Genomic DNA, 26,813 nt, shown 5'->3' on the forward strand with positions numbered 1-26,813 from the left:
GATAATTATGTAAATCAGTCATAGTCCATAAAAGGTATGTGGGAAGCATACAGAGATGGCTTGAAACATGACTATGTAAAGGATGAATGGAGACTTTAGTGGAGACTTCATTTGAGATTTCATTCACCCGTTGAGGACGAGTCCCGAGTAAACTCTGGAAAGAGTCTATGGGAAATGTGTGTTACAGCATAATCAAACCGTCCTCAATGGGTTAAGGATGGGGACCTTGCATGATATCTAATTGAGGATTAATATATTTTTTCCCCACTGCTTGCTGCAGAGTATGTTTTGTCTCAAATGTGACACACATCTTATTAAATGCCGTCACTAGAGTGTGAGCACAGGTTTCTAGGAGATTTCACATCCGATGACTTACCACAAGCTAGATTCTCTTTCTTTTCTTATTTTTTTTTTTTTAAGCAAGAAATCTAAATAGCAAGGAAGTTACAAGATACCAATCAATCATACTCTGCCTCATTTTCACAGGTCACACACATTAATGTATCAGCCACATTATGGGCTTAAAGCCATTGAGGACAGACTGATTTTGCTACAACACGCATTTCCCATAGACACCTGTCCGAGTATACTCGTGACTCGTCCTCAACGGGTTAGAGTATCTGCATGGACTGTGAAACATATCAGTCTTGTCAGATAAAGCCATTTGATCGCAGCAAGGAAAGTTAATGTGGAAGCCGTCTTTGGCTTTTGTAATGCAGGAAGCATTTCATAATATACCATAGCCTGAAATCTCAGTCTACCTATCTCTTCCCTAAATAGAGGGATAACCTTCAAGACATCAGCCTCTACATACAAAGACAGCTTGGATTCCTTGAAATGCAGATGATATCTATATTTGTTTTGTTTTATTTTTTTCATCTTTTTTTTGCTAGTTTGTTTGTTTGCTTGTGTTTTAACTTTCAAAACAGTTCAGGGAAACCACTACAAAATATAATGCAACAAAACATAGGCTCACCTTTATTTTGCATTCACTGTATACACAATATGTGAAAACAAAATGTGCAGTGAAGGGTGAGGCATGAATAGGTATGGAAATAAAAACAACATAATTCTGAGTTTTTTGAAAAGCAAGCAAAAACAAAAAAGGGGAACAGTGAGTTACAATAACCGAATCCATTTTCAGTTTTTAAAAGCAAATGCGATTTCCAGCAAGTTATACAGATTTTTGGAAAATTTTGTAGTGTGTTAGAACACTTGCGTTTTAAATTCACAGACCTTGGTGTACTCTCAAAATGTGAGTGATATTTGGAGTAAGCTAATGAGTATATCCCATACTGAAATTCCAGCTTAGCTCCTCCTTGTAGCAATGCAATGATCTTGCCACACCATGTCTCTTGCAGGCACTGGTGGCCATTGCTCCTCAGGCATCTCAATTTCCTGCAGTTTGAAGAAAGCATGTGCTGCTAAATCCACTTGCTGGTTTAATATGTCTACTGTTCTGGTTCTTAAGAGAGATGTGACTTCATTTAAGTCTAAACTGTTCGTTTAGAAATCACAGAAACATTTCCATCATATGACATCATCTTTAGCTATTCAGGACTATTTGGTTGTCAGTTTCAATACCATTCTTGGCATTTTTTTTTTTTTTTTTAATTAAGTTGAAACACTGAAAGATATTTTACCCTTTGATGGTGAGATATTGTAATTCTTGTATCAAAAAGGTCATTCCATGGCACACCAGACTCTAAAAAAGCAAGGGGTTAATGAGCAAAAAATAATATACATGGCACCAATGACGTTACACAGGAAATACAGTCACATTTTGTATTCCTTGAGGAATAGTCACACCCTCAGCTTAAATGCATCCACAACTGGATTAGGATGTGTCAAGATTAACCTGTTGTCTCTTTAATGATTATTATTATTTCTCATTAGGGTTAATACTCAGCACACCCAGTCCAGTAAGCAGTGGATTAGCAATACTTCTTCTAGGTTCATGGATAGTAGTTATTGATAACTCTTTTGTTTTTATGTTGTGGAAAGAAAAGAAAATGTCAAATCCTATTCAAAGAAAAGTCTGGTGTTGTTGGTACATGTCAAAAGATTTCTGACTGATTTTTTTTTTTCATCTGTACTTGTCTCCTAAATGGGCTGTAAATTGCCTTTATTCCACTGTGAAAATGTTGAAGAAGCATGTATTCCAAAAGAAGTTTGTTTGAGTAATTACTTTGAGAGGGGGAAAAAAAATCAGACGAAAAGAGCAAAGGTGTGGAAGGAACACACTCATCGGAGTCACCCCGTTTTATTCATTTTTTTATACAGAAACAGTTGATTGACAAAGACTGAAGCAGATTAGCAATATCCGCAGAAAGGGGCTGGGAGTAGAGAGCGTTTACAAAAAAAAAGAGAAAAAAGTCAAGAAAGGGAAACGCGAATGAACAGGAAAAAGGGGGCTGAGGCTGCACATAGCTGAGTCCATGTTTGAGGAGGCTAACCGAAGCAACACTTCATGTACCCCAAATTATCTTTTGCTGCAGTTATGCTTGCATTTGCCAAGGTGAAATAAAAAAAGGGGTTGTCGGAGAGAGATTTTTTTTTTCTCGTTAGTTTGGGAAAGTGGATGGATATTTTCTAGATGCCTCGCCGGGTAATGAGCGCTATTCGCAGAAAGGTGAGTGTTTCTTATTTTGAGCTGATTTTTGGCAGCGAGTTTGGGATTTTAGAGCACAGCGCGAGTTTCCCTCCCCCCAGCCAGAATTAGTAGGCAGCCATCTTGACTTCCTGCAAGTAGGTATAGCGCTTCGAGGGGAAAGAGAGAGAGCTCACGTCTGAAGTTTGAAGGATATCGGTGACAAGTTCTGACTGTTTCTTTGGATGATGTGTGGCTTTTAATGAGGTACGATTTTCTTTCTCACATATTCTCAGCTGTCTTTATCAGTTGGTGGTCTGTGTTTATATTGTTCCTCTGGGCTACGGTTGTTGGCGACTCCATGATATTTTGTCACACTTCAGCCCTGTACAGATCATCACAAATTGATACTTGACACATTTCATTAGTAGTGGCAACTTGGCTCAAACAGTTTGTGAACAGGTGTGGTTTCTTGAACATCTGTTCAAGATGTTAAGAAAGGAAAAGATTAAGATGCATCTAGTGAGCACGCATGTCTAAATGTATCGACAGCATGGGATAACCATAATTCATTGTTTCTCAGAGGTGAGCTGAGAGCAGCTCTGTGCAATGAGAATATTAGAATTTAGCCAAGTAAGATTTTAATATATATGTTATGCCAGAAGAGATTTCCTTGTTCTACACTATGTCATGCATAAGTCACATTTTATTCAAAGTATTCATATAAACTTATGAAATATTTTCTTATCCTTAGACAGTAAATGTATTAGGACAAGTTAGTTTAGATTTTTACTTTCATTGCGTAAGTTCATATGAAGACTCTAGTTTTCATGAGAAGTTTATATGATATCTAGTTATCTGAATGTCGATGCTAAAATGTTACTCGTCAGCCTTCACTTTCAGCCATTATTCATAGCATATGTTAGTGATTTATTAGAACATCACAGTGTGCTTGGTGCTTATACTGACATCTTTCTATATTCTAAAACTTGCAAACTCTGAGGATTACCAGTGACAAATAGAAAAAATGATCTCGAAATATCTCTTTGTCCGGTATCTTTCCCTTTACACTTTATGATGGCCAAACCAAGAGAAATCATATTAGATGATTGGTAGTTTGGTTTCACATATCAAAATAGGGTTTTTAAGATGCTCTTTAGCCACTCTATGTAATAAAAATTGTAGGCATGAAATCTGTGGAAAAATATATTCACTGGAATACATATCAAGAATTCAAGAAGGAACTGTTTGAATCAGTTACGAACAAAACTCTTTAGTTTCAAATCTTTATTCCATTGATGTAAGTGAAAAATGAGATTATGATATGGTTACAACAGATTAGAGCAGGGTAATTATCCATTTTTTGACAGTTTTTCCTGCATTTTATGAAGTAGGTTCCAAGAGTGTCATGTGCAACTGCATTTATACATTCATATAATGATATCAGAGTAGTTACATTTTGACAAGTAGATATCACAAAATCAGTATAAGTAAGAGCTGGCTTCTAAACTTGTTTATTAGATCATTTTTTTCAATTAGGTAGATATTTGAAACTGCAGGTTCTCCATAGATTTTGTTGTGTTGCAAGGGAAAATTTGTTCAACTTTTTGTTCACTTGTCTACATGCAAGACACACTATAATAAATGGAAATTACATATGATATATTAATTCATCAAGATCTCAAGCAGTTTTGGAGCATTGTGAAGATGATTTTGAGTCATCAGAATTATGCAGATATAAACTAAGGTTCAGATGAAATAAGATACATATCGTCGCTGGGGCGACAAGACCTCGTATCTACAAAATGTCAAATGTTTAGGAGAGCCAAAAAACATGGCGGCCAAAGCACTATTCATAGCGAATGGGATAGCCTTTCCTTTGACATGCCGTGGTGGCTTCATTTTTGGAGTAAGACAGTTGGGATTTGGTCAGGACAGCACTTAACCCATTATTTGACCATTAATCCAATTTTCACCAAAATTTTAGATACAAGGTCTTGTCACCCCAGCGATGATATGTTATGATGTGCTGTTATTTTGAAATGACACAATGTAGGTCATATTGCAAAGATAGCATAATAAGCTTACACTTTGTTTGGGATCTGTGAACTTTATTGCTCATGGAACAGGTGTAGCCATTCGATTTTTACCTGGCTTGTCCATTATTCAACTCCCTAAGAAATTAGTAAATGGAGCAACAAGAACACTGTCATTTTAGTGCAACTTTACACAAATTCCTATTATGGGTTTGTTGTTATCCCATAGTCTTCTCATTGTTTGGTATTTTATACGAGCGTAGTCTCTATGATTAGGTTGAGCTAAATCATTGTTAAATTGGTGGTGCAACAAAACTGCCTGCTTAACGATAAAAATTAATATGGAGACCATGTGCAAGTGGTTCATGTCTTAACATTGTGATGCAGTGATATTGCCTCTGGCATGAAATAGTTAAAATTCAGCACTTCATTAAAAAAACACCTTAATTTAGCAAGTTGATGTCAGTGCATTTACTTATTTGTATGTCCCAACCCACTCCCCCTCAAAAAAAAAGGGGAAAAAAAAAGAGTATGTATAAATATCAATAATGCAAGCAGTCATTGACATCCCAGTCAATACTACCTTGAAATTTAAATTATTTCCATTTAAAAAAAAGCATGAATCTTATAGATTGAGAGTGAGTTTGACAGAATGACTCCTTGCACTAAACTAATTTGCTAGCTACAGTCAGGATGAATAATGCTCATAAATCTGTGGCAGAGAACTGACAAGTCACTGTCAGAATTAAAAATAAGAAATAAAAAAAGTTTGATGATACATAATTTTCACACTGAATGTCAGATACATGTCACTGATCCTAACCATAAGAACAAGTTCCAGCACCACTGTACACTTGATTCATTCCATGCACCATCTATTTTTAAGTCCATTTGCCCTCTCAAGGCATTCAAGAAGCTAAGATTTGGCATCACATGTCCATGATGTTCATGACACCTGTGGCTAATGACTGGATCATACTTGACAAAGATGACATCATGTTCTAATATTAGACCCCTTTTCTTTGCTGTTATCCGTCGAAAAGTTTGTCATAATGCATCATACGCACATGGAAGAAGTGCCTGATAGAATTTTGTAGTGAATAGCTCAATGCAACACTATTGAGGTACATGTGTAGGCTGTCTAGTTCGTCATGTCTGTTGGATATTGTCTTTGGTAAGATTCATGTTAGGAACACATAAAGAACATAGTACTGTAAAAGTGGATATTTTCGCGGGACTAATTTTTCGCGCTAGGCCGGGTCAGAAGAGTTTCGCATGTTTTTAATTCCGCGGAATCAAGACATCACGCACAGGAACATATGGCAAGCAAAAATATTCGCGTGTTTTTATTTTCGCGCTAGTTTCTGGTTGCGCGAAATGCGCGAAAATTTCAACACCGCGAAAATTTCCACTTTTACAGTGTTTCATTTTGTGATGACATGGTAACATGAATACTTTAGGCGAGATGTACACCTTGTAAAGACAGTCAGAGATTATTGACACTTGCCAATATACATAAAGATTACAATCTGTAAGAAATTTTGTTGTAATTTTTCCAATGTGGATGTAAAGATTATTGTGAAAAATTATTTAAAGATGGCTTGTGATTTTTTTTTTCTTTCCTCATAAGTAAGCACCTTACAACATTTTTGTGTGAATTCAGCAGCATGAAACCTCATGTGAAGCTTTTTTTTTTCTTTTTCTGTGTCACATCCTGTACTTCCTGTCGAGTTAATCTGCATCTCAAGGCAAGTGTAAGCCACATTTGTGTGTTCTGCTCCTGAGTTCAGAAAGGCTGTGGTGTAAACTTGCACAGCATGCTAGTGATATGGGCAGATTGAGTTCCATTTGTGCAGGCACAAGACATGGGAGGGACTCTTTTTTTTTCCCCCACACTCCTGTACATAACTTGCTCTCAATGCCATAGGATTTGGTATTAACAGCACATACATTGTACTGCGATAGGTCTGTCAAATTTGATCTGGAGTTAACAGTTTGTACTGTTACCTTATTCAAAGAGTTATGTATCAGCCATGGAGTGCCCAGACCTCAAATATCAGAATCATGAATTTTCAGGAGAGTGAGACATTTTTTGGGGGGCAACATTTTCACAAAATAACATGAATTAATCTGAAAACACAATTTTGGATTGCATTATAATTTGCTCTGCTTTAAAAGTTTATTCAGCAATTTTGGTATACAAAATTGAGTTTAGATTTTTTTTTTTTTTTTTAATATGCCAGTTGAGATAAAAGTGCTTGTCACTTCTGGGACAATAAGTGAATCAAAGGTTGTTGGCTGATTTTGAACAGAGTGCTAGAAATTGTATGCCATTACCCCAACAACATTCAAACCAGTTAAGAATAGGATCTAAACTTTGCAATCATGATGTGAAATGAATCTTCCAATATTGAAAATAACCACATTTGTAGTTAGTTTGTATGCGTGACAGGTCTGGAATGTTAAAACCCAACTATATAGGAGGGAGATAGGAAGACAGTGAGTAATTTTTTTACTCATGTTTTACTCATGTGAGTCAAAGGTTCGAGTGAGCTATTGCAATCAGTCATCATTCAGGGTCTGTAGTGCTTAAACTTTTTTACATTTTCAGCTTCTCCCTGAAAAATCCATGACAGACTTTGACCAATCTTGCCAGGTAACATCCCTTGGGTGAAAGGATCTTAGGTTGATCAGATGGATACCATGCTTGCCCCCCCCCCCCCCACTTTAAGGAATTTTACAAATCGTCTTCTCCAGAACCAGAAGTGATAGAGCTAAGTTTGTGCTACGAGTAAGAATATTAGTGACTTGAATTTCAAATTTGTTTATGGGGGATCCGAGAATGCCCCCTTTGGGGCCGGAGGGGGGGGGGGGGTAGGGGTAGGGGACCAATTCAAATTTCACACTTTTATTATCTTCTTGACAATGCTTATGTGATTTTTACTGAACTTGACAGGTAGTAGATTAGTAGGTTGATTGAATATATATTTGTACAAATATGCAAATCACCTGCATCACCACTATGCCCCTGCAAGATATAAAGGATGGGGAAGGGCAAAGCCTCCAATTAAAAGAATCTATACAAATTTTCTTCTCTTGAACCAGCAGTAAAAACCTATGTTACTGCTATGAGTAAGTAGATTGGTGACTGTAGTTTTCAATTTGTTCATGGCAGATGCAGTTGTGGACCATATGGGGGCACCAAATTGGGGCACAATTTGTCCATTTTCATCTTCTTTTTGAAAAGGCAAGATCAAATTCCCACCAAATTTGGCAGGTAATACATGTATCACTAATGTGATCGAATATTTGTTTGTGCTAGTGTGTACTATTCTCCACTTGGGGGTCTAGCTCCCAGAGGCACAATGCCTCCAAGGGGGGGGGGGGGGGGGTGAAGCCTTCTAAATTATGGGATCTTTGCAAATTATCTTCTTTACTAGAACCAGAAGTGATAAGCTATCAAAGTTAGTGTTATTTGTAAGTACTTTGGCAACTGCAGGCTCAATTTTGTTCATGGCACATTCAGAGATGTGTTGGATTTGGTGGGTGGGGGGGGGGGGGGGTGGAGGGGGAGACAAAATTTGGGCTCAATTTTCACATTTTTATCTTCTTAAAAACACATGGTCAAATTTGTTGCCAAACTTGACAGGCTTTACTGATGGGGTGATACCTATTGCATGCATATATTTTGTACACCTTTTGATCTTCTTGAAAATGCGTAGTCCAATTTTCTACAAACTTGACAGGTGTTATGGCCAGTGTGATAGAATATACAAAGGGATGCCATATCCCCCCCCCCCAAGTTTGCAGTTTTTCAATAGGTAGTAGTGTTTGCATGGAAGGTAATATTGCGATAATCAGTTGAGCACTGGACCCCTTTGCCTCTTGTTGCTTGTGTGTGTGTGTGTGTGTTTTTATGTTATAACCTTGGCATTTGGATGCTGGTGTAATGTGTTCAAGTGATTCCTGAGTCAACTGGAAACTTTGTTGTTATTGTTCTTGTTTAACTGCTATGGTTTTGCATTGATTAATACATTACAGCCTTAGAAGATTCTGTCATTTGATGGAACTTGATCTTAATTAGATTAGATTTGGCAAGTCCTTTCAACATTTCTGTTGAGTTTATTTTTATGCCTCCGCCACGAAGTGTCGCCGGAGGCATTATGTTTTCGGGTTGTCCGTCCGTCCGTCCGTCCGTAATCAATTTTGTGGACAGCGTATCTAAAAAACTGCAAGAGGTATCCTAATGAAACTTGGCATGTATATGTATTAGTGGGCGAAGTTGTGCCTATCAACTTTTGGGTGCACATGCTCAAGGTCAAAGGTCAAAAGGTCAAAGTCAAATGCTCAAAATTTCATTATTTCCTTATATCTATGCAATGCCAGGAGATATTTTCTTGAAACTTGGTGTATACTTGAAGTACCAAATAAAGATTCCCCAGAGAGAGTTTTGGGTCATTAGGTCAAAGGTCAAGGGTCAAAGTCAAGTGAAAATGTTAAAATTTTACTTTTTTTCTCTATATCTCACAAATATTTCAAGGTATCTTCATGGAACTTAGTATATATGCATGTACTGCCTGGCAGTGATCATGTAGGAAATTTAGGGGTCATGGGTCAAAGGTCATGGGTCAGAGGTCAAGGTTAACTCATCAAAATGTCATTATTTCCCTCTTATCTTATGCAATGTCTGCAGGATTTTTTCTTTATACTTAGTGTATGCATGTATTACCAAATACAGATTCTCTTGGAAGTTTCTTGCCAAAAGGTCAAAGGTCAAGTGAAAGTGCTAAATTTAACTTCTTCTTTAAACTTATAAAACGGTCAAAAGTGGATACAAATCCTCAAATCCCCAAATACCTGCACTCGTAAACAGTATAGCCATTCATCCAAATAAACCTAGTTCAAGGAAACTGAACATTCAATGCATTTGTGACAAACCTGTTATTTTGATATTTTGCCAGTTATGGGAAACTGTCATCACACATTGTCAAGACATTGTGTTATAGACCTACTCTGAGAACCATAGGTTATGGCGGAGGCATACCAGTCGCCATAGCGACATTTCTAGTTCACAATATTTTTTTTTTTAAAATGTCAATTTCTGTAATATAGGAGACTCTGGCATCTATAGTTTGCTGCTACAGTGCAATGAAAGCTTTCAGGATATTTTTCCCCTTTCTAAAGATGCTAGGTGTGTCTGGACTTCATGCTATAGGGCTCACACCTGTAAATAAAATAGAATGTCCCAGACCCCTTCACAAATTCGTACCAAAGATACCAAAATAAATGAAGAAAAAAAATAATTAAAAATCAATAATGCAGTTTGGTATAAAACTGAATAGCAGCAGATATTGAGTATGAATTCCTCTACAAAGTACATTTTGGTTTGAAAGGCGCATAGTCCTGGTAGTGTAGAGGGCGCTGTTGATGATACTGCTGATCACCGATGGCATTGATACGAAGATTGCCGAAGTTGAGCTGTCATCAAGATTAAAGCGCGTAGGTGTTGCTAGGTAGCGTTGTCTTCGTTGTCTTCTCTGCGCATCACGCAGTCTGTAGTAATGCCAGGGTGCGTGCATATGTGCTTCTTATTATGACATCACAAAAGAAGTTTGCTAAAGCTGTCATCCCTGTCAGCCAAATCATGAGCAGAATTGTGATTGGACCACTGACTACAGTGTATCGGCCTTCTTCGGACTCCGGGAAATGGGTCATAGCGTAAGCGCTAAGGAGGAGTCGATAGTGTAGGTGTCTATAGGAAACTTGCGCTGTGCGCCCGCGTACGCATGCGACTAAACCACCTGGACCATGTGCCTTGAAGATGAAAGCTTTTCTCATGGAATTTGAAGGGGCTACATTTCATTGAGTTCATGTACAGAAAATAGGTGATTTTTTGAGTGAAAAGAACTCCTAGTCTGGCTTTGCGGACCCTTGGACATAGTTTGAGCTGAAGAACTGGCCTTGGAAATTTGATAGATGACAGGGTATAGATCACTTATCCAGGTTAGTGAAGATGAAACACCTGATTTCTCCCAGCTGTTTTACAGAATTTTTTGAATTTTGAATTTTAACACATGTCTCTATGGGGAATTATTTACCTGTGTGAGCCCTATAGTGTCCTGTAAATATCTCTGCTGCCCTCTGTGGTCAGAAAGTATAAACTCAAGAAGAATGGCTAATCCCGTTTCTGGGCTTTTTTAAGGTAATGCCATTTGCATATGGGTTTCAGATTGTGCCTTTACCCTTATCCATAGGCAAGACTGTAATATAATGGCACTGGCATTTTTATAGTCATTAAGTCATAAAAGGGTTCAATTGTCTCTGAAAATATTTGATACTTTTATTCCTGCTTTGCCAGGATGTGACCAATTGTTTCTGACTATCGTGTGTATATTTTGTGTGATTATCATTAGGACTATCAAGTCATATGTATGCAGCATATTGGTGATCTTTTTTGTTTCTTCATTCAAAATGGTTGATTTTAGGATGAAAATATAACACTTACACTGGGTATGTCAGTCGAGAGAGTATTCGTTATGAGAGATGATGCAATAAGGGTCCATCTCCCTGATGATATGTTGATATCTACCAAAGGTGAATACTAAATTTGATAATGCTGTCTCATTGTACATCCTTACTCATAAAACATTCTTGCATTTTAGTGACATCCTTTTGTAAATGTTTACTACTTGATACTGGCAATTTATGAATCACTTTCAACTTTCAGCTGAAGCAGCTGCCAATGAACAAAGTATGGCATTGCTGTTTGCTGCCCTCTACAGTCAATGTAGTGTCGTCACACAAGGTTGTGGTTAACATTTTTGTCTAACAGGAGCTAGTGCCTCGTTTCTGAGTATTCAAGACAGCAACTGACTCATGTCTTGCGCCCCCTTTGGTGAGATCTAGTGATGAGGGAGTGATAACACTGTCATCAAGCATTTGCTTCTGCACGCTTTTGTCGAAGTGATATACAGTATCTAAGAATAAGTAGTATGTACAAGTATGAGCAAAGTAGCATATATGTAAGCATATGTATTAGCTTGAGGTTACATTAGATTTATGTTAGATTCATGAGTATGAAGTATAAAAGTAAGTTAACAATATTCTTAGACTTTTTTGGATGATATGAAGATCTGATAGAAGAAAGGAAAAGAAAAAACATCCTTGCAGCAAGGATAACAACATGAGAGAGCAATGATCATGTCCACATTAAAAAAAAATGTATTCATACACATCAGTCACCAACATGAGCTTCTATTTATACCTCTCTCTCCACAACACAATGATGATCTACTTTCTCGATAATCTGATGCCAGGGATTACACAAACTTAGCCGAATGCGGACGTGTGACACATTTACCCATGTCAATTGTAATCCGCCCCCCAGGGCCGTGTATTTCCTGCTGCATTTTGAATATATTAGATTATCCATAGGTCTCTGTGTCTCCTTACCTGTTGACCCCAGTTTCAAGTTCAACCTAACTGTGTCTGCCTTTAATATGCCATTTCTCTTTTGTTTTGTTTTGTTTTTTAATATTTGTTCATCCATAGGTTAGGGACAATTAATTAGCTGCATGTTATGCAGTATCAAAATAGTAGCCCCTGATTGTAAGCTTTTCTTCTCTCACTATTTTTCACTTGTGATTCATGATTACAGTTGAGTCTGAAAATGGTGATGGTGATGACATAGAATGCCTCAGATTTGTTGTTTTAAACAGTAATTGTATTTAGGAGATATCAGAAAATTCTCAGCTTTTTCCTCAACTTTTCCTAAGACATCTACTTGCAAATTTATGAAATCATTTAGTATCTTTGCCAAATATCATTTGGTATCCTTGAATATTTTATAAGACGAAGACTTCAGATATTATTTCTAATAGTACTCAATAGAATAAGTTAACTTTTTAACCTCTTCTCAGCCCCCATAGTGTTTTTTAAAGGAGAACTCTTAACTTTGATATTCCTGCAAATTCTCAGATGGCATGACATGTGGCATTGAGCAAGTAGTTTTGCCAGTAAGAGGTTTCCTCCTTTGGTTGACGAATTGGCACAATCATTGTGACGACTGTTTCGAAAGTAATGTAATTTTGAATAAGTTAAAAACCAGCTGGCTGAAATGCTTACATGTATGTAGTATACACAAATACACCACATTGCTTGACTGTGCAGTCTGTGGAAATGTACGTTGTAGTCTCACCTGTTTGTGTGCATACTTTTCTTGAATTCTAAGAAATGAAGGCATTTTTAAGGATAAACTTAAGGTTGTGAGATTGGATGTGTGAGTTATAGTTCTGGACCTCTGAAACAATTCTGTAATATTTGTAACCCACATTTAACCTGTTGAGGATGGGCAGAATATGCTGAAGTATGCGTTTCCCACAGACACCTGCCCCAGTATACTTCGGACTAGTTTTCACTGGGTTAAATGGGATGTTTGTTCCACTGATGTGTTAGTTGATTACGATACGTCTCTCTAGTCATTAATATCCCACAATGCATTTGGCAGACTGGCTTGTTTCGGTTCTCTGCTGGCATTAGAGTTTTTTTATCCACCCGGTGGCAACCATTTCTCATGTTCCCCCTTTTTCAGATCTAGTTTCGTTGATAGGAATCAAATTTTATGAGCCTGTAGATATTTGATGATGGGCAAATTGGGCATGTCATGCTGCCTGTAAAAGAGAAAATTCACAAGAAGCAAATGGCTGATGTCTTTGGATAAGTCGAATATCTATAATGCACATCTGAACATTTGACCCGAAGGAATTCTTCGATTAGAAAATGTAATGAACGCTGGCTGGTGTCCAAGGAGTTACTTAACATATGATTTTGTTGTCTTTAAAAAAAAAATCTTACCAATTTTGGATTGTGGATGAGGCTGTCTTCTGTAGGGAGCATTAGTGATTGATGTTGCTAGGGGATGTGAGATGCCACATTACAGTAATGATTAATTTCCTCAAGATTATGTAAGAGTTACGGAAATTGGCGGAAAGATGAAAAGGGGTCACAAGATGTCTTAGCCCTCCTCCTGCAGTGCTGAAGTCATGTGATCTATGTTTCTTCTCACTTTTTTTTCTATGACATGCATGCAAAGCACCACCTCATCTTACATAGATATCTATGCTTCTTTATTGTTATTTTTTTATGTTGAGGGTGTCATCATCATTATCATTGTCATCACCTTAAGTGATTTGTGCTTTAAAGGGACTGTACAGTACTGGTTGAGGTGGGGATTCATGTTTTGAACATTTCTAAGTGAGATAGTGAGAAACCTCTTATGAAATATGAAAGAGCATGTAATTTTAAGAAGGATTCAACGTTTATTTGATGAAAATTGGTTTTCAAATGGCTTAGATATCCAAAAAAAGTGGTAATAATTAAAGGCGACAGGCCACGCCTTTTATTAGGATCTCTTTGTTTCACCTTGTTTTTGGATATCTCAAGCCATTTCAAAACCGATTTTCATCAAATAAACTTTTGATACCCCTTAGAATTGCATGCTCTTTGACATCTCATAGAGTGGTTTCTGAATATCTCGCAAAACGTTAAAAGCTAAATCCTCACTTCAACCAGAACTGTATACACCCTTTAAGTTTGTAAGCTGTGTGATACTTCTTGTGTGGATCGCTTTCAAATAATGTCTTACATATTGGCAGTGTGCTAGAGCTATATTCAAACAAGCCTATATTTTACTTGATATGTATATGTTCTTGTGTCTCTGAGAGTGTGGTTGTTCACAAAGATCACATTTTTATTTTACTTGCTGTTCTTTTAGGGGGCTGTCAGTAAAGGCATATTCCTTTCCTAGTTGTACATAATGAAATAGTTTTGTTTTAAATTAGTTTAGATTTCTTTCAATATAAGAAGATCTTTTCTTTTTAAGTCGTACAACCAGGATGTCTTCTACTCCGTTCAAAACACTTGTAAAAAAAAACGACACACATGTATGACATAATTGCATTAAATACAAAGGAAGCCCAATGTCAAGCCTTCGATTGTGTATGCACATGTTCACAGATCAACAAGCGTTAGGTACATTTGTACAATATTTGATATTTATGGCCATGGGGTACATTAATATTGGTATCTAGAACAACAAAACTATCTTTTTTTTTTTCATCTTTCATTAAGTCATTATGTTCATCATTCTAGTTTATCTACTCATATACACAACATTTTGACTGCAAGTTGAAAATGAACAAACCAATCTAACACAGAGAACAACAATGAATATCCAGCACCTTGCTGTCTGTTGCTGTATACTACACAGTTTCTACTGCCTTTGTTCGTTTTTGTTTTCGTTTTTTTTTACATTCATTTGCAGACTTCTGATAGTGGCAGTGTGTCTTTAATTAATTATTACTCATCTCCCCTCCTCCTGTACGCTTTATGCTGTTGATTTCCTCTGTAGTTTTCAGGATTCTTCCAGAATAAGATCTTTGCTGTCAATGATTGACTTTAAACTTTTCTTGTTTGTCACCTCACTGCTTATTTCTTATGCTATCATTATCATTCTTTCTTTGTTGTAGTTGTTGTTTTAGTTTTCTTTTTATGCCTCCACACCAAAGGGTGCCAAAGTAATCATTTCATTGTGTTATTTCTTTCATTTCGGTGTTCTCATTTACCTACAGCCTGGCTCAGCAGCCTGAACTTAGCACTCTAACTATGCATTTGTATGTCAGATGTTAATAATAATGATAATAATAATAATAACAATAATGATAATAATAATAATAACAATGACAATAATAATAATAATAATAATAATAATAAGAAGAAGAATAATGATAATAATGATAATAATAAACCCATCAAGAGTAATCCTGTGTCTTCTTTCTTTCTTCCTTGCTTCCTTCCTTTCTTTCTTCTTCTTTATTTGTATTTTTTTTTATTTATTATTAATGTTTTGTGTAGTAAATGGCATTTTCCTTTATTTAACCCCTTTGTGTTTATATGGATTTTTTTTTCAGTTACAAGATTTTTTTAAATCCTCTGAATTGCTATAAAATTCATTACTTATTCTTAATTGGCAACATATTTTAGAAGACTAAAGTTCTAGGGTTTTTTATTATAAATCAAAAATATGAAGTGACATTCATAGGTGCAAAGGAAGTAATGACAAAATAAAAATTTCTATAGCAGAGTTCCCCAATGACATGGATTGGTTTACAGAAATGTATTGTTTAACTTGCCAGCTGTGGCAGATAGGAAGTCACACAGCACAGTGAGCAATTTCCTAGGCCATTTTTTTTTTCTGTTGTTCTGGAAAGCCGACTCCTTTGTATTCGAAAGTCTGGTGCCCTAGAAAGATTAGGGATGTTATGTAATATGCACATGATTCTACAGACATTTTATTTGATCAGGGAATGGACCAGGGAGGGAGAGTTTTTGAGTTTTTTTACAATTGTGATTTTTGGCCAAGTTAGAGTTTCTTTTAAGTTCATATGAAGTGCTTCTGAAGTTTCTTTGTAAATTTTCAGGTTTTTTTTTTTTTTTGGTCAATGATAGTGGATGTGCTGCATACTAGAGGAATGTAAATAATATGTATGTTGGTCTGATTTATTATCATTCTTTTTATGAGGGAAGAAGACAACAGGAATGTGTTCAGACAATTTTTCAATCTTTGTTAATATTGGCTCTGTTTGCTTTCACAGCTAAAATTGTGAATCAAGTTATTGGTTTTCCCGAGTAATGAAGGGTAACCACCAAGCTGGCATGGATAGAATTTTTGCAATATCATTTATCTATTTTTCTTTTTTTTTTACTGTCTTGCCAGGTACGATTTGATGGATATTGACCATTTTGGTCATTCTGTTTTTAGGTGGACTCATTCATTATGCAATTCTCTGTGTGAAGGTCCTATTAAAATGACTGCATTGTAGTGATGTGGTCACAACGACTTCTGTGTGAAGTCCTGTCATTTGACGTATGCTATACGACCATCTTCTCATTGTTTAGCAAACAATTATGATGACAGATGATTGTAGATGTTTTTGTTTGTCAGCCCTATTTGAATACATCCGTTTTAGTAATCTCATTAGCGATACGGCCGTGTTTGTTGTGTTCTGAGGCTGCACGTTAACACCGCAGCACCGCGGCGGTATCAGTCCGTGGTTGTTCAGTCTCACGCTGGGCTATTTTTTTTTTTCCTTTCCATCCCCCGTCAGTTCTGGCAAGGCTCTGCATATGGGCCCGATAACAGTGCATGCTGGTGCAGAGTGTGTGGATTAGCCTGTCCAGGCCCCCCTTCCCTAGCCCCCCTGTGACGTGCAGGAAATAGCAGGAGGAAGCCAGCGATTACAACGGCAACAATCTTCAGCCTGGAATAGACTTATCTAGTCTGTGTGATACCATCCTCTATTCACATTGAGTCTGCTTTTTCTCTCATCTCCCCCCCCCCCCCCTTCATCTTTTCTTTTCATTAGCTTTTTCCTAGGTTTTGTTTGTTTGTTTCATTTATTTTTATTTTTGCGGCTGTGTTTCTCCATTGTTATTCTTTTCTCTCAGTTCTTTTTTTTTCTCTCTCTCTTCAGTGTTGATATATTACTGTACACAGGGCTGGACATTAGTGGTGGCCCGGGCCAGAAAAAATTTGTGTCGAGCCACCATATTTATCTTTCGGTGGCCCTATTGGGCATTCTGACTATGATTCAAAATGGATTGTTATGTTTCTGTTTATGTCAGGTCACTACATTTTGTTTTCAGGCCACCAATATTAGAGATTTAAAGATTTTAGTGGCCCAAAGAGGCCACAAAAGAAAAAAGTTCATTTCGAGCCATGCTGTATGTATGAACTGTACTATTGATGGAGTAACAATTATATTTTGCTATGATAACTTGGCCTTTTTATGCCTCTGCCACAAAGTGTCGGTGGAGCATCATGTTTTTGGGTCGTCTGTTCATCCATCTGTCATCGATTTTGTGGACGTCACTTACAGTGTATGAATTGGTTTGGAGAAAGTTGTGGGCTGTGGGGTCTAAAGTCAAGGGACAAAGTTCAAGAGAAAATGCTAAATTATCACTGTTCACTTCAAATTCCTCAAATGGCTCAAGGTTCCTTCATGCAATTTGTATACATACATATACTATGTATAATGAGACTTGAAATTTCTGGTGCAGTTTTAGGTCAGAATGTGACAGGGAGAGACTCTGATTTTCTGCCATTGCAAAAAACGGACAGAAATCATGGAAAGTGCCACATACTGTAGACCTACTGGGAGAATTTATGCGATGTATAGCAGAGGCATACCTGTCATCAGAATGACATTTCTAGTAGTAGTACTCTCTTTTTTTATACTCATATATTCGTCAGCTAGGACTTTGTTTGTTGAATCAAAAGAATGAAAATGTTAATCTGACTAAGATATTAACCTGTTGAGTGCTGTGACAGCGATGGTCAAACATCTACTGGTTGAACTCACATTGGAATTACTGTGGTATTCATCACCATGGTGATTTGTTGGGGCTGTTCTAGTGTGTACCATGGTGATAGATATTGTGGTTATTCACTTGGTACTGTTCTCATTCACAAAATACCATGGTACAAAAGTACTTCTGGTAAGCGTTGCGCGTGCTCATATGTGTAAAATAAAAAGACTTGAAATTTGGCAGGTCACATGAGAATTGCACCGCTGTATGATCAGTGGTATTTCATGCCGCGATGCACACTCAAATCTGCAATGCAAATGTGTGCACACAAAGCGTGACATCCCTTGCAGCCGGGGCCCAGGGTTATAGATCCTCTCTGAGTGCTATATTAACCATATTTTTTAACATATGTGGCAAAACTTAAGTTGGACAGGAGAAAATCTAAATTTTAAGCAGGAGACACACAGCTAGAGTAAGAAAATTTAAACTTTAGCAAGAAAGTGGGATATTTTAAGAAGAGATAGTTTCAGATCTGCCAAAACTGTAAAGAAGGGATTCCAACGGGAGTCGAACCCGAGACCTCCGGATTGCTAGACCGGTGCTCTACCGACTGAGCTATAGAAAGCCCTAGTACAGTGTTCGTCCCAGAAACCCTTAATTCTCAATGCTCGGGTGGTCAGAAGCTATAGCAGTGTGTTTGTGTGTGACACACACGCACACACTTAAATCTGGCATAAACCCGAAGGATAATTCAACTTGGGGATAAATGCGAGGGATCACCGAAGTGATGCAGCTTTTTGAGTTTGTAACAAATAAAGACAGAATAAACTGACTAGAAAGAATATGGTCAGTTTATTCTTGTGAATCATTTTCATTTCAAAAACAGCTGACTGTCTTAACTACTCCCTATTTCTTGGAAAATTCAGATCTAATCACCCAGTGCTCAACTGATGTGTTTATCATTACTTTGAAGCCATTCTTTGGAAATGGATGAGCCATCTATCTATTGGGTATCTGCCCTCTCAGACTTTTCATGTTTATCTTGGAAATCCATGACATGACGCATCTGATCAATCCTAGACTGCTTTGCTTATTCATATCTATTTCAAAGTCGTCCTCTGAAGAAAGACTGTCTGTCTGTGTGGTGTCTGTCTGTCTGTCTGTTTATTTGTCTGTCTGTCTGTTTGGTGTCTGTCTGCCTGTCTCCTAACTCAGACTTTCTTGATTGTTTCATTCCCTCCTTATCACTTAACTTCTCTCATTATCTGATAATATGTCATGGTGAACTGAAACTGTTCTATTAGCAGCTCGTAAGATTCCCTTTTACACTTCCACAGCTGCAGTCTACAGGAGCCTGATATTCCTCCCTACCCCCTATCCCCAACTAACTGATAATTGCCCCCTGTCACTGGCTAGGGATCCAGCTGGCAGTAGGGGTGTCACGTGATGTATCTCTCTTCTCTGCCTCTTCCTGGAGCAAACACCAACAGTATGGGCTCATTGGCCCGATCCCCTCCACTTCCCCACTGTTGGTCATCAAGATTAGCCGCCAGGATGAAGTGTATTTGGTGGTACACTCCCATGTGCCTAATTGGAGCCCATCCCCAACTCCGATTTCCAGACGAATTCGGGCAAAGCTACCATTATGTCAGTGCAGGACCATCCCACAATGGCAGTGTCACTGGTTGACAGGATGATTCCACAAAATGCCTTCTGTTGCAGAGGCAAGTAATGGAAGACAAGATGTGATATTCAGTTTTCTCTTGGCATGATATTTTGACAAATCTCACCAGTGATTGGGAAAATATCATTTAGAACTTGTGAAGAGAGTAGATATTTTGTTTGTTTTACGTATAATGGAGTTGTAATGTTTTCAAAAGAAGATGTAAAGTAGGAAGTGTGATTTCAACATGTGTTGACCTTACAACTGGTGTAGTAGATGTGTCATAGATCATATGAATATATGCATGAGTGAATATTGGAGATAAATTTCTGGAAAAAAAATATCAGGCAATCTGGTTTTCTGCCCTAATCTGTTGAGATTATTCCTCTGATCTTTCTATATCTCTCCTGGCTAATAGTGATATTTCCAAATTTGACTCCAGGAATAGCAACTTTGGCAAGGAAGAATATAAATAGTGAGCAATCTAAGCCACGATCCATTCCATTCTATGCCCCCCCCCCAGAAATCACATACAAATGCATCTCCTCCTCATTCTGTAGAAAACTGTCATGAAAATGGCTCATGAGGGAGCTAATCATTTGACCTTTTGCTATGATGCCAAACAGATAAATGCCTGCCAACCATTGCCTATAATTGCGTGTGGAATGCCTTGAATATTGCACTGTTGCAAAGCCTTACTCATTCTCCGCTTTGAGTTTATTTTGGGCAATCTGCAACAGAAATACAACCCTGATTATCAACTTTGTATCATTAATACCCTGTACTGTAATTGCACAGGGATCTACAAAAATACTGTATACATGTACAACCATATGTATTTATATACATGTATGTACATGTTTGAATGTGTGGTTGTACCACACATTCAAATACCAGATACATACATTATATATATATAGAAGAAAGAGTCTCAAGTATGCCATGGATCCAACGATTACAAAAAAATGTTATTACAAAATTTTCGGTCTGCCTCAGACCTTCGTCAGTGCAAAGACAATGATGGACAATGATAAACATGAATCGTAACAACAATGCTATGCGCGTCATGCGCGTAGTGCGTTGCCCTGGAGCTGCATTGTCAAGGAGAGCGCTGATATATATAGGGGTATGGTAGAAAGTGAAATCTCAATGAATACTGAACTCAGACTCAACAAAAGTTTCAAGTGCTTGTTTGAATCATACTATGCTATATATACTCTTTATAAAAATAGATTGCTATATATACGTCCTTGTAATAATAGACTTTAGCGATTCTATTTTTTTCGTAGATAAACATCGAAGAAAAGACGCATGTAAAGCATTGATTACAAATGGAGAAGAAATTAAAAGGAATGAGCTAATAATACAACTAGTTATTAGAGCATCTGTTTACTGTAAAAATAAAAATTGTATATATATATATATTATACGGATAATCAAGACATCATATCAAAAAAATAGTGTTCAATACAAATATAATGAAATCTCAACATTAACTCAATTAAAATCTCAATGAAGACTAAACTCAAACTCAACAGTTCCGAGCGTATGTGTATATTATATGCATGCCAATGTATGCTATATATACTATATATAAATACATTACTTTATGTATACATCCATGTAATATTTGACTTTTGTGACTCCATTTTTTCGTAGATAAACATCGAAAAAAGCATGTAAAGACGCCTATCAAGCATCAATCAAGCATCAATTACAAATGGAGAAAAAAATGAAAAAATAAGCTCATAATAATCATAACCAAATATCGAAGCATCTGTTTACTGTAATGATGAGAATATGATAAATTTGCGGATAATCAAGACATCATATTTAACATAAAAGGTAAGTGGTCAATGCGAAACATAATAAAATCTTAACATTACCTTTTGTAAATAATGAAAAATATGCATATAATATAGGTCTAGTCTCAGATTCTTAGAGATTCATTTCTTCACTTCTTGTAGAAAGAGAAACTGCTTAACCATCCAAGGTCCTTGAGTCCTGTTTCAAAAGACCTGGTTTGGATGATGAATTTCATTTCAGCTTATTTTCTGGCTTCTCTGTCTTTGAAATTAGTGCCGATGATACAGAATTGCAGATCCCGAATTGAGTGGTTGCCTGAGTTGAAATGTTCGGCAACTGGTAGTGATGACTTGTGCTGAATTGAATTTCTGTGATTGTTGAAACGAAGTCTGAACTTAGTACCTGTTTCCCCGATATACTTCGCGTTAGGGCATTTTGAGCATGAGAATTCACGTATTGGCTCCAATATAACGAAGAATCAAGAAATAAACTGGTAATACATTTTTTTTTTACCAATAAAGAATGAGTTTATTCCACTCGAATTTTCGGTGGCCTCCATCTTCTTCAGAAGAAGGTGGAGGCCACCGAAAATTCGAGTGGAATAAACACATTCTATATTGGCCCCCCCCCCCCCCCTCAAAAAAAAAATGCATTACCAGTTTATTTCTTGATTCTTCGTTTATATATATATATATATATATATATATATATATATATATATATATATATATATATGTATGTACCTGGTATGTTTGTGTGTGTTTGTGTTAATAAATGTATGTGTATGATTATGCACATAATCTTCCTTTGTCTGATGTCTCTTGGCAAACACCTCCCTCATAAAGCCACAGACATGGCAATACAAATGTTACTCCTTTTCCTGCATTAACCCCCCCCCCCCCCCCATGCAGCAGACATCACAGTAGATCTACTGTGTGCTGCCAAGATCAAAATCCTAAAGGGCAAAGCAGTATTAGATCATGCCTATTTTGCTTCCATTACATTTCTTTTTCGTGCCTGCTGTAGCCCTCCAAAGAAGAAGAGAGATCTCACTGATAGTGATGCACAGTATACTGCATGCTCTTGTGATGGTTTCTCTTATCAATAACAAACTTCTTTAGTTTCTACTCAGCGTCTTCTTTTTTTCTTTCTTTTTCCTTTTTTTTTTTTTTTAAAACACACTCATAGCTGCGATGACTAGCCAAACAGAAGAAAACATCCTGAGTGGTCTTCGACCACATTATCCCTGCTCTGCTTACGCCGACTTGTGGTAAAACATTCAACATGACTTGTACCACCTACGTTAACAAGATAACCAAACTCTCCTGAGCCCCTTCACCGCATCACCATGTCAATGTGTAAACGAGGCACCCTCACACCTCTTCACACCTTGAATGGATGCTGATGAATATTCACAAGAAACTCACAATTGCAAGGTGTTTCCATTGGATATATGGAAGGAATTTATTCAATTTTCATTGGTAGTGAGGTGGAGGGGTTGTGGAGTATAGGTACCCCTTTTTGTTCATGTTGAAGAAACTTATTCTATCTTGGAGACATTTAAGAATGATGTTGAATACAGTTTTCACTTTACTTTCTAGTTAAATTTTGCCAAATTGCTCAAAGTAATGATAATGATAACAATGATGATGATGATGATGATAATAGTAGTAGTAGTAGTAGTAGTAGTAATAATAATAATAATAATAATAATAATAATAATAATAATAATAATAATGATAATAATAATAGTAATAATAATAATAATAATAATAATAATAATAATAATAATAATAATAATAATAATAATGATAATAATAATAATAATAATAATTAATAATGACAAATATATATATATACCAACTAGATAGTACTTAACTGGAGTATAACTGATAATATTGGTATGTATCATTTTAGATTATTCTTTGTATAACAGATTTCTACAAAATGATTTCAAAAGAAAATGATGTCTGATACTCTTGTTGGCTTCCTCGAATGTGAAAGGTGTAGATTTGACCGGGTTTTACTCATACTCCACTGTTTAGAACACAAACTCTTGAATAGACATACCATAGCAAAGTTGCCTGTTTGAATATTACTGAAAGAGCCAAGGGTCATAATAACTGATTTCTGTGGATACCATTGCTGGATGCAAGTTTTTGGAAAGGAGCAGAAGGATTTGTCTCTTTATTGTCAGAGAGGTTACAGTTTGTTATTCTGAAGGTTCATTATTCCAAAGGTTCGTAATTCCGAAGGTTCAATATTCCGAAAATGAAATATGGCTCGTTATTCCAAAGATTCTTATTCCGAAGGTTCCTGATTCTGGAAATGAAGCAAGGTTCATTATTACAAAGGCTCATTTATCTGAAAATGAAACAAGGTTTGTTATTCTAAAGGTTCATTAATCCAAAAATTGAAATGGGTTCATTATTCCGAGGGGTCATTAGTGTACCCTTTTTTTTTCCATTTTTGGATGAAAAAAATTTTGGAGTAACAAAACTTATTTCATTTTCAAACTAAAGAGCTTTCAGAATTACGAACCTTCAGAATAACACCACAAATGTTCAGATCAAGGAACATCTAGGTATATAGAATTTGGGTGTTTTGAAATAACAAATTTTATTTCATTTTTCAGATTAATGTGCTTTTGGAGTAACAAACATCACCCATCAGAGAAAGGGTTGTGGATGTTGATGTTTGAATCTGCCAGAGAGTCATTCTGATTGATATGTTGGCTTGTGTGACTGCATTTTGAGGTTCAGAGACATTGGGGGCATCATGAAAATTTTATGAGGTTGAAACATGAATGTTGAATGACTGGGTAATATAATCTATAAATAGCAACTCTCTCCCAGCTATACACCTGTATGTTCCTAGGGACACAAAACTGAAACATACCATCTTTCCCTATTTGCCCACACAAGCTAGTCTAAGCTGTCATGTCTTTTCCCCTCCACCCCTCCCCCCTAATCCAGCGCATCTCGTCAACTGAGAACCAGAAGGGCACTATTGGGTTCTAAGATTTGAGCGTAATTAGAAACAAAACAGTAATTTTTCAAGAAATTAAAAGTTCATTTAATCAAAAGTGGGTAGATTTGTAAGTATTGTTCCACATATCCAGGTAAGATAGTGCCCTTGTGGTTTACTGAAAAAAAATGAAAAAAAAAATTACTGAAAATGAAAATAGATAAAGATTAGCACCATAATGTATAGGAGGTCAAGCTCTTCAATGTGAACCAATAATTCATTACCTCCCAAAATTGCAATAATGACCTTCTGGTTTTCAGCCCACGATATGCACACTTTACTTCATTGCACTTGTTGCATTGAGTTATAAACCTGTGGAAGAGACATGGAAGATATACCTTGCCAGCATACTTTGGTAGAGACTTTAATCATAGAAATGACCATCAAGAGTGCTGATGATCAGTATCTGACATACTGAGATATGAACAGTCTGCTGTAGGCAGGCAGTGAGGGGGGATCATATCTGCTAGATATGGCAAATTTCCTTCGCAGGAATGATTCAGTGTTAATCACGACTGGAGCTCATTCTCGGAGAAAGGAGATTAACGCAGGACTGATGGAGTGAATCAACCGTTTAAACCTGCAAAGATTTGGAGAATCATTCTCAGGGAAGAGCGTGGTTAATTAGAGAGACTTTAACAGCCCAAACTGTCGATGATTGCTTAGTACGATTAACCGCCATCTTCGAAAAGTCTATTCACCTGCTGTAACCTCAGATGTAAATGAGGAACCTTGTTTTTCAGCGGAGGTGTACTTTCCTTCTATGCTCATCTAGAAATGTATATGATGTGGACCTGTCCAATAGTGTTCTGTTTGGTGAGCAGTGCATTTGAAAAGTCGTGCAAATATTTCAAAAAGACATACAGCAATTTCTTTTACAATTATTGTGTCTACCCGATATTCAAATTAATTAGGGATAGAATAGTCATGCTTAATGCTGTAACTATTTTCTGTTAGAGTAATTATTCATTTTTAGAAGATGTTGAACACATTCAGCATTCAGGCTGAAAATGCACCACAGATTTAAACAAAATAAAAGAAAAGATGGGGACTTTATGCTCATTCCACTTAGCTCAAGTTATTGAAGAGCATTTATCCTTTTACATGAGTCAGTTCTTGCCTAAATTGGTTCCATTCTTTCACCCCCAATCCAAGGTAATGAGTCGACCCGATGATGCTAAAGTTAGAAGCTGACTTATGCAGTCGTAGATTGCATGTTCTGCCCCCGTTTTCCAGTCTCGATGGCCTCACTCAAGTTCGAGTCTTTTCTTTGGGTGCAACAAATGCTCTCTTGCTTTCAGTATTTCCTTCTGTTGTTTAGTGTCAACCCAAGTGAGCTCATATCAATACAACAATTCAACCAGAGAATGGTTCCAGTGTGCCCCACCGGGAAGAGCATTAACCTGACAGCTAGGTCTAGCTTCTTTGTGTTCTAGCTGTGTGACTCAGTCTGAATTTACATACATTTGTTTTGAAGCAGGAGATCAAGAAAACTTTGTCAAAGAAAATGCTATGTGTAAAAACAAGCAACACATTTAGTGTGCGCAAGGGCTGATGGTGATACAGCAAATTTCAGTGATGACCATTATGTAATGCTGAATGATGATAGATACTCTTTTTTTGCATCTCCAACATCTAACTGACTTTCCCAGACTGCAGCCTTAGAAGTGGCATCCTAGCAGATATCTTGTTCCATAAAGTCCATAAAGTTTTGTAAGTTCTATAAAGTTTGTCACAAAACAGATACACCCGATTTTAAAATAACTGACATTATCATTCAGTCATGTGTGTCTGGCACCATAGATGAAAGTTCATACTTCAGGAACTTATTCTTTGTACCCAGTGCACACAAAAGTTTCCAGGAATATTTCATCTCCACTCTTCTTGGATAGTAATCCTGCTTCACACTGCTGTGAACATCATGATGGAGACAAAAAGAAACATGCATCCTTTGTGTGCCCTATCATACCCTCTGTGCGCCCCTTCCCTACACGGAATGGAAGTGATTCCTCCTCAGATTTCCTTTTATCTGCGTGAAATGTTTGGTGCATGCAGACTTTGAAGCTGTAGACTGAAGCATGGCAAGGAGTGGGAACTAGCTATAGAGGAGGAATACAGAGAGTCTGTGCGTGTATGCGGCTGGGGGAGCTGGGGGGGGGGGGGTGGAATGGTACAGGGCTGAGTGAGAAAGTTTAGACAAGTTTCCCCTCGTTGCTAGTGACTCATGCCCACCTGCAGCCAATGGGCTAGCCCCTGACGGGAACAAGTAATGAAGAGGGGACGAGCCAGTGCGCGATAATTGAGCTTGTGTGCCCGCAGCACGTGA

At 37.1% G+C, this 26,813-nt stretch overlaps 1 protein-coding gene across 1 annotated transcript in view; it reads left to right on the plus strand.

Annotated features, from left to right (window-relative positions):
* The window catches only part of LOC140233005 (uncharacterized), a 102,820-nt gene that overhangs the window by 39,846 nt on the left and 36,161 nt on the right, over positions 1 to 26,813 (plus strand). The window lies entirely within an intron of this gene.

This window comes from Diadema setosum, chromosome 9 (assembly GCF_964275005.1).
Source record: "Diadema setosum chromosome 9, eeDiaSeto1, whole genome shotgun sequence".
Lineage (NCBI taxonomy): Eukaryota > Metazoa > Echinodermata > Echinoidea > Diadematoida > Diadematidae > Diadema > Diadema setosum.